Raw genomic sequence first — 9,848 nt, forward strand, 5'->3', positions numbered from 1 at the left:
GTCAATACAAGTGTTTTTAAAAAGAGAGAAAAAGAGAGGGAAGTAGTTTTCAGGAAAGAAACACCAGTTCTAAGAAAAGTAATTTTTGGAGGAATGAAACACTAGTTTTTAGGAAAGTGGTTTTTTTTGAAGGAGGACAACACCAGTTTTTAGGGAAGCAGTTCCGAAAGAAGATAATTCAAGTTAGTGGGTAGATAAAACAAATTTTGAAGGAAAATAGTTAAAAGAAATCTTAGTCTGATGAATTTTTCACCTAAGATAAAGAAATCTTAGTCTGTTGAATCTTTCACCTAAGATAAAGAAATCTTAGTCTGTTGAATTTTTCACCTAAGATAAAAATCTTAGTCTGATGAATCTTTCACCTAAGATAAATGCAAAAGTTGGAAAAACTAAAGGAAGGCATAATTTGGAAAAAGATAAAGGCAGAAGTTGGAAAAGAAAGGAGGGCATAATTTAGATAAAGGCAGAAGTTGGAAAAAAGAAGGGAAGACAGAATTTGAGGAAAAAGAAAGGAAGGCATAATTTAAAGAAGGGGAAGACAGAAGTCGAAAAAAAAGGAAGACATAATTTGGGAACAAGAAAGGAAGGCAGAATTTGAAAAGAAAGGAAATTTGAATTTGGAAAATTAAGAAAGTCGGGATCACACAAAAATGGACCTAGTCTGATGAATTATCTCCTAGAGTCTCAGTCTGATGAATCTTCCTCCTGAGATCACACAAAAATGGACCTAGTCTGATGAATTATCTCCTAGAGTCAAAATCTCAGTCTGATGAATCTTCCTCCTGAGATCACACAAAAATGGACCTAGTCTGATGAATTATCTCCTAAAGTCAAAATCTCAGTCTGATGAATCTTCCTCCTGAGATCACACAAAAATGGACTTAGTCTGTTGAATCTTTCTCCTAAGATGAAAATCTTAGTCTGATGAATTTTTCACCTAAGATAAAGACAAAAATCTTAGTCTGTTGAATCTTTCTCCTAAGATGAAAATCTTAGTCTGATGAATTTTCACCTAAGATAAAGACAAAAATCTTAGTCTGTTGAATCTTTCTCCTAAGATGAAAATCTTAGTCTGATGAATTTTTCACCTAAGATAAAGGTAAAAATCTTAGTCTGATGAATTTTTCACCTAAGATAAAGATAAATCTTAGTCCGTCGAATCTTTCACCTAAGATGAGAATCTTAGTCTGATGAATTTTTCACCTAAGATAAAGTTTAAATTTTAAGATACATTGCAGTCTTTAAATTTTTAAAAGTTGCATTTCAGTCTTATCACAATTCAAGTTTTAGTTCTTATTAGTATGTGGTAACAAACACCCAGTTTCCAAATTGGGGAAGAAAGTTTTCTTTGTTTTGTCTATTTTTGTGAAGTCAGGAACCCGCCTGGATAATAGAGGAATACATTCGATTTCCAATTCAGCAATCAGGAGCCCGCCTTAAGAATAGAGGTGATATAATTTAAATTTTAGTTTTCAATCGATTTTTTTTGTCTTTTTGAAGTCAGGAGCCCGCCTGAAGAACAGAGGCATACAATTCAAGTTTCGAAAGTCAGGAGCCCGCATGTATAATAGAGGTATTTCAAGTCAAGTTTTAATCAAATTCTTATTAATATCAAGTAACATGTGTAAGCACGTGATTTTTGCCCTATATGAGAATTACTCCCAAAAAATTCAAAAAATAAAATAATTTTTCTTGGTGTGCAATTTTTGTGATATTTTGTGTAACTATTTGTATGTTTGTCTATGCATGTTTATTTGTTAAATTAATAAAAAAATACAAAAATAGGCATCTTTTGCATTTTTAGCATTTAATGTCCAAATGAACAATTTTATGCTTAATTATTACTTAATTGTGCGTTAATTGTTATTGGAAGTTAATTTGCGCTTTTATAACTTAATTTAGTTCTTAATAATAATTTAAGTACTTTTATAATTTAGTTTTAGAAAAATAAAAGAAGAAAAGAGAACAAAAATACAAAGAAAAATCGGATTGGGCCACTTCTTCAATTTCAAACCACAGGCCCAAATAATTGCCCAACTTTCCCCATGACCCGGTCCGTTTCAAACCGGGTCGACCCGGTCCGCTCCATTAACCCAACACCCCTTCTTCATTTTTGTCCAACACAAAACAAAACCAAAAAATAAAAAATAAAAGGTGAATTATCACTATTAATAGTTTTATTTTTTGTTTTTTTTATATATAAAAAAAATCCGAAAATATTTTTTTTTATTTTTTTATTTTTATTTTTAAAAAAATATATATAATAATTTGGGAATGATTTAAAAAAAGAAGTAAAAGAATTTAGAAAATTTAAAAAAAAAAATAAAAAGTTTTAAAAAATTTAAAAGTAAAAGAAGGTTGGAATTAAAAAATAAATATAAAGGTATCTGAAAATTTAAAATTTAAAGTAATTGAAAGTAGCATTTTTAAAAGAAAAAGAAAAGATAGTGGTTTGTTTTTTAAAGAAAAGTTAAATAAAGTGAGATTCTCTTTTAAAAAAAATAAAAAGTGGGATTTTAAATAAGATAAAGTAATTAAAGTTGGAATTTTAAAAATAAAAGTAAATAAAGGTGGGATTTATTTTTCTAAAAAAATAAAAGCAATTTGTAAGTAGGATTTCTTTTAATTAAAAAAATAATAAAATAATAAAAAAACAAATCTGAAAATTTTGAAAATTTTGCTATAAATAGAAGAGAAAATTTAGGAAGAAGGGGTGGAAAAAAAAGAGGAAAAACTAGATAGAGAGAAGAAAAAAAAGAGGGGGCGGAGTGAGAAGTATACACCCAATATACATTCTGGATACACTAAATATACAGGGGCAGAATTCATTTTGGAGAGTTTTGAAGTTGAAAAAGAATAGTTACTGCTTCATTGTCTCGCTTAAGATCTGAAATAGTCAGAACCTTCCTGCCTTTTACTTCTTCTCTATACTTGGAGTCGTTTATAGTCTCTTGGGTTTTCTGCTATTCCTACTGTACTGGTTTGCGGTGTTGCTGAATCTGTTGTTGCTGTGTTATTACTGCTGCAGACTTCTCCTTCTTTTATTCTTGTACTGCTGTTTCCAGGTACACATTTGTACAATCTCGGCTTGAAGCAAAAATGAAATATTAATCAGGCTTTGTTCCTGTTGAATTCCTCTTGTTTAGATTTGTGGTTGAATATAATTTTCTTTTCTTTGTATAAAAATGTAGTTGATTGATTAAATTAGTAATGATGTCACATATGTATAACTTCTTCATCTAATAATGTTAGTTTAAATTAATCAAAGAATAGTTAATCTGTTTTGATATTATGGTGTGTCAATCTCACGTTTTAGTATTATTGAATAATAGAATATAGAATGAAAGCAGTTTTTCTTTGTACAAACTCGGTCGCAATTTTCCATTCGCATTAGCCGTAAACTAATAATTAATAAGTTACGTTTTTAGCATGTAATTAATTAAGAGATTTTCTTTTATTTTAGAGACGGACTTAATAGGAAAATATAGTCACTGTAGGTTTATCCTTTTAAATAAAAATAAGACGAGCCTCGACAAACAAAAAATGCACAAGCTGCGGGGCCCTCTAAATGTATATATTAAAATACTTAGAATTCGGGACAGGCCGTTTAGCGAATTTTACGGCCTTCCCAAAATAACAATACGCTAGTTGCTTTAGGCGCACCTTTAATAATTTAACCTTCTTAAACACGGGTGCACATTGATGTGACCCAAATCCAAATCTCAATAGAGTCAAAATGTGTCGACGACCACGGGTACATTGATTGTAACGCGGTTCGGGATATATTTTCACAACGTTGCAATTCCTTGTAGAAAATAATAATAACAATTATGAAAGCGGTAAAAAGTTAAAATTTGCACATAAGTTCATATTTGTATAAAATCATATAATCAAGCCGAATATAACAATTGAGCGACCGTGCTAGAACCACGGAATTCGGGAATGCCTAACACCTTCTCCCGGGTTAACAGAATTCCTTATCCGGTTCTGGTACGCAGACTGTAATATGGAGTCATTCTTTTCCTCGATTCGGGATTAAAATTGGTGACTTGGGACACCCTAAAACTCCCAAGTGGCGACTCTGAAATAAACAAACCAATCCCGTTTCGATTGTCCTTTAATTGGAAAAAACTCCCTTGTACCCTCTCGGGTACGGAAAAAGGAGGTGTGACAGCTCTGGCGACTCTGCTGGGGAATACTTTGACCCAGAACCACTGGTTCAGGGTTAGAAATTCGAGCTTAGATAAATTGTTATATTTGGCTTTATCTGATTTTTACATGTTTTGAGCCTAATGTGCTAAATGTTGCCTTTACCGCTTTGATATTATCTGAACTGTATATAAACTGTGCCGAAACCTACTCTTCTTACCTCCGGGGATGTGCTTACTGGTTAAGACTCCCTATTCTGTTAGTGTCATACCCTAAATAAAAGAGGCTCGGAAAGTTTCTAAGCCGGTTGGCCTTTTGGTTCCCGGACAGGAGCTCCTTCCTCAACTCGAGTGGTCCGCTCGGGTACACTGTCTAGAACACCGACCCAGGTTTTGAACATAGAATAACGTGAATTCATGTGCTTTACGAGCAATCACTCCAAAAGGAAAACAAAAATAGTGACAAATGACCTCGCTGTACAATTTGTCGTTTTTCCGCGACATGTGCTGTTAATCACCTCTAGGTCTGTCCATTTTGCATTTAATCATTATCAAACAAAATACAAAAAAAATAATATGTGTCATTAAAAGAAAATTCAAATATATATATATATATATATATATATATATATATATATATATATATATATATATATATATATATATATATATATATATATATATAATATGTGCATCGTTCGTTCTAGGTTGTAATTTAACCTACTTAAATATTTTTGTGATAATTGTGTTAAAATGCTACATTGTTGTTTGTTTTGATTTCATTTGTTTTATTATTATTATGTCATTTTGTTTAAAAGAAAAAAAAATAAAATAGAAAAAAAAAAGAAAAGGGTGAATGAAAATCGGGTTGGGCCCAGGAAATAAAACAAAAAATAGGCCCAAAACCACGTCCAATACCCGATCCAAACCATGCCTGCCCAGGCACATCCCAAAACGGCGCCGTATAAGGCATTTGATCTGAGCCGTCCATCCAGGCCAATCCAACGGCCCAGGACCCCCCTTCAGCAACCCGTTTCCAAACCCGACCCAGCTACCGGTTCAGCCCAACCCCTCACTTAAACCAAACGACCCCGTTTTAATATCAAACGACTTCGTCTCACCCCTCACCATCAGATCCAAGCCGTTGAGATCATCTGATCCAATGGCTCAGATCTAAACCCCTAGACCATATATAAGCCTTCCCTCACACCCCACGCCCCCTATCCGAACCCCCCCTTCACTCGTCTCCTTCCCTTAGCTGAAACCCCAAACCCTAAACGCCGCCCTGATTTCCCTTTCACCAAAACCCGGCGGCATGAACGCCGATGACCCCCTCTTGAACACCCTAGGACCACCTCACTCTCCTGAACATGGATCTGTTGCCCCTAGCCTCGAATCACCTTCCTTCGTCTCGAATCTTCTTTTGAAGATTCGAGTCGTACTCTGACCAATGCCAAACCTCACCATCTTCATACCAGACACTCCCCCGACCCCCCTCGTGACCAAACCAGGCTTGGTTTGGTCCGAATCTACCCACAACTCTTAGAATCTCAAATCTGAGAATCCCAAAACCTAGAACATGAATAGCCTTGGAAATCGGCCAGTCTTAACAGAGTTTGAGGTCTAATAGACCTTAATCAAGGTGTTCTCGTGTGAGAACACCCTGATTAAAGTTTGTTCGGCCTCAAGGGTTCAAAGTTGAGTCAGATTTGGGTCAATTGGGTTTGGACATTTTTCGGTAAGTTTTTCTTGTCCTTTTTGTTTTATTCAACTGCTAATTAAGTTGTCAGCATGTTTCTTTGTGTTTGTTCGTTATTTTTGTTATTTTTCATTCGGATTTCTTCCATCTCTGTCAAAGACCTTTTATTTGGTCGGTTTGATTTTCTGTGTGTTCTGAATGTATTCTGTAGTATACATGATCATCAATTAGATTAGTCGTCAAACGAGTTAATTCATATAGGTTCCCAGTGATTGAACAAAGTTGTCTGAAGTCATTCGTGACTCTCTACGTGTTGTTTATATGAACGATTGATTGTTATGTGTTTACGATTAATATAGTCGAGTCGATATATGTCGTCAATTAGTTTCAGTCATTAATGGTAACAACTTGATTCATGTTGTTTATTTCTGCTGTGATCGTATTTGAATCCCATTAGGAACTGAATTGTATTGCCTATTGATTTTGTTCAAATTGAATTAAAGAACATCTAGGGGGAAGGTTATAATGGCAGTTCAGACTTTGATTTTAAATATGATGCCATGTTTATTTGGTTTAGACCGTGGGCAGCGTGTGTATGGTTAGCTTTAAGGAATTAAAATAATTGGACAGCATGTGCTGTCAGATTATATTCCTGCTGCCCATACTTTGGTTAAATAAACAAGAGATTAGGACACTTTAACAACAAAAAGAGAGAGGGGCTGTCAGGGATTTCATGGGAGTTTTGTTATTTAAAATAAGTGAGTGGAAAAACAACAGGGAGGGGGAACTTTGAGTTGTCAAACAGACTGTAAAGGGTTAAGGTTAGGCTATAAAAGAGGCAGACCTTCCATTAGAGGAGGAGGATTTTTTTTTCGAGTCTTAAGGGATTCTGTGAGTAAGAAAACTGAAAAAGGAAAAACAGAAATAAATTTCAGAACACTGTGAATGAGTGTCACACCTCCTTTTTGCGCGCCCGCCCCGAGGGGTAAGATGCGCGGGTGGAGTTTTTCCAATTTAAGTGACAATATTCGAAATGGGATTATTTATTTAATTCAGAGTCGCCACTTGGGAAAGGTTTGGCTTTTGGTGTCCCAAGTCACCGGTTTATCTTGAATCCCAAATCGAGGAATTTTTAGACTTTTCCAAATGAAGTCTGCGAACCAGAAATTCTAAGTAAGGAATTCTATTGACCCAAGGGAAGGTGTTAGGCACCCTCGAATCCCGTGGTTCTAGCACGGTCGCTTAAATTGTTATAATGGCTAAATATCTGATTCAAGTACATGTTATGACTATATGTGCTTTTATTAAGTTTAAAACCGCTTTTATCATTATCATTTATTTTTATAGAATTGCAACGTCGTGAAAATGCATCTCGAACCACGTCACAATCAATGCACCCGTAGTTGTTAACACATTTCGACTTCGTTGAGATTTGAATTTGGGTCACATCAATGTGCACCCGAATTTAAGAATATAATTTACTTAAACCGTGCCTGAAGAGTCTAGCGCATTATTATTTAGTGGAGGACCGTGAGATTCGCTAAATGGCCCAGCCTGAATTCTAAAATATTTATTATGGTTATTTATCGAGGGCCCCGCAATTTGCATTTCTTATTTGGCGAGGCTCGTCTCTTTATTTTAGAAAGGTATCCTACAGTGACTACATTTCTACTATGTTTGTCTCTAAAAAAGAAAGATGATACCGAACTTACTTGTTTGAACAAATACAGACTGAATCTTTATTATGTTTGTCGAACCTAAGTTTGTTTGATTACCTGATTGAATATTTATGAGGTGAGAGTCACCTCATGCTTTGTCTTCATCGAGTGAACACGCTTATTAATTTGCTAAATGAGATTGCAAGCAAACTAACCACATATACTGAGTTATATTTAACGACCTCTAAGTTCTGTTTTTTAACTCTAACCTATTTGAAATTGATAAACGAAATTGGCTGTTTTATTAGGAAAATTACTACTAACTGAACTCAAAACGACTACTAGTTTCCTTCAACAATCATCACATTATTTCGAAACAAGGAATCTATACCGAGACCCGATATCGAACCTATATTGGAACACATAATCTGACAGGAAAGCTGGCCTTCATAGCCAAACTCTTAATGTGACTGCATGAGAGTTTGTTTGGGATACATTTATCCCGGACCTAGTACCGCAGATTTGTCAATTCAGTGGTCTAGGCAAAAATACATACAAGTGCCTACCATGACTCTATGTTATACAGTCATAACTAAACCAAACAAGTGTTATACTGAACTGAATGTATACTAAATCAAACATGCTGCCTATGTCATACTGTCATTACTATTGAGCCATGCTATATAACAATTCATCTTAAACAGAATGTATGCTAGTTTATACAGAATATTTGCAGTTTGCAGTAAAAATACAGGCCCAACTAACATTTGAACTATCTTTTTACACCAATGCTATAACATAAACTGATGTTCATTTCTTTATTTCTGCTTCAACTTCAAACTTTCAACAATACATGGTTCAGAGGTTGTGTACCTGGGAATATTTGCAATTGAAGAAGAGGGCAATCAGTAGAGTAACAATGAACAAATGCAGCAGCAGTAACAACACTAACAGTAGCAGCAGGGCAGTATAGCAACAGCAACAAGACACAGAAGAGTAGCAACCACAACTCACAAAACAATTGGAGTGAGATCAACCCCAACTAAACCAAACTTTCGAATAGAACAAACAACAAACAAGCAGACTCAGTTGGGAGAAATCAGTGTTGCACAAAACAGGTCCAGATTTAGTGAAGTCAGAAACAAAAGGAAAGGAAGCAACTTCTAGTTTTGTCTGTTTGAGTTATCAGACAAAAATTCTTTTCCAGTTTTTTGTTTCCAAAAAAAGAAATTGAACTCTCAGATGTTCCCTCTTAGTATCTCTCCCTATCTCTGTGTGCTCTGTCTGTGTGTCTCTATCAGTGTGTATTCCAGCTCTCTCTTTCAAAGAATTCCTCACAGTCTATCTATTTTTTTCTTTTTCCCCTCTAATTTTGTCTATGTCTCCCTCTCTTTTTCAGCTCTCAAGGTCCAGTGTGTGTATTTTCTTTTTCTCTCTAATTCTGTATCTGTCCCCCTCCTCAGTCAGATGTCTCCCTTTTATATGCCTTCCTTACCCCTTTTAATAGCCTGTTTAGACTATCACCATACCCCTCCCATGTGCTCTTCCATTTTCAGTTCCACTTTAGCTAATTAAGTATTAAACCCATCAATATTCCCTGGCAGATTTATTCTTTAAAAAGCTTAATATTTCTTAAACTAAAGCAAGGTATGGGGCAGTAGAATACATCTGACAGCATATGCTGTCAAACCATTTTAAAATTAAAAGCCCTTTTATGCAGGAAACAGGCTGTGCACAAAGCACATGAGGTGCACCAATGCACATGCTGTGCATGAGTGCACATGCCCTCCAATTCAGAGTTTAAACCAAACATCTCTTTTACATTACTGATCCAAATCAACAGCTATAAGTAAGCAAAACTAGTTCTTAATTGATTCAGGAAAATGTTCAACAGAAACAAATCGATTTACTATGCTCAGACAGTTGAAACTAATTGACGACACATGTCGACTCGACTATATTAGCCTTAACATACACAATCGCAGCCAAAAAATCAGACATTTAAACAGTATCGATACATGGTTCGAATTATACTGATTAAACAGAGTGGTACTCGAGGAGCCAATTGATCAGTCAAACATTTGGAGCCCAATTATTCGCACAGCATACACACACGCATTATCAGAATAAAGGAGGGATTCAAACAAACACCGTGGTTCAGGCAAAGTGGTCAAACAGAAGGTGGTAAAAATTTAAAGACACAAAATCAAAGCATGAACAGACTTTTAACACAATCAGATGGGCCAAAACAAATAAAGAAAAGAAAGAACTCACCTTAAACCTTGAAAAATCAAAACCTCAACCCGGACTCGGACAGACCTTTCTTAAGGCTGAACGGACTTT

The sequence above is a fragment of the Nicotiana tabacum genome, chromosome 16 (assembly GCF_000715075.1).
Source record: "Nicotiana tabacum cultivar K326 chromosome 16, ASM71507v2, whole genome shotgun sequence".
NCBI lineage: Eukaryota > Viridiplantae > Streptophyta > Magnoliopsida > Solanales > Solanaceae > Nicotiana > Nicotiana tabacum.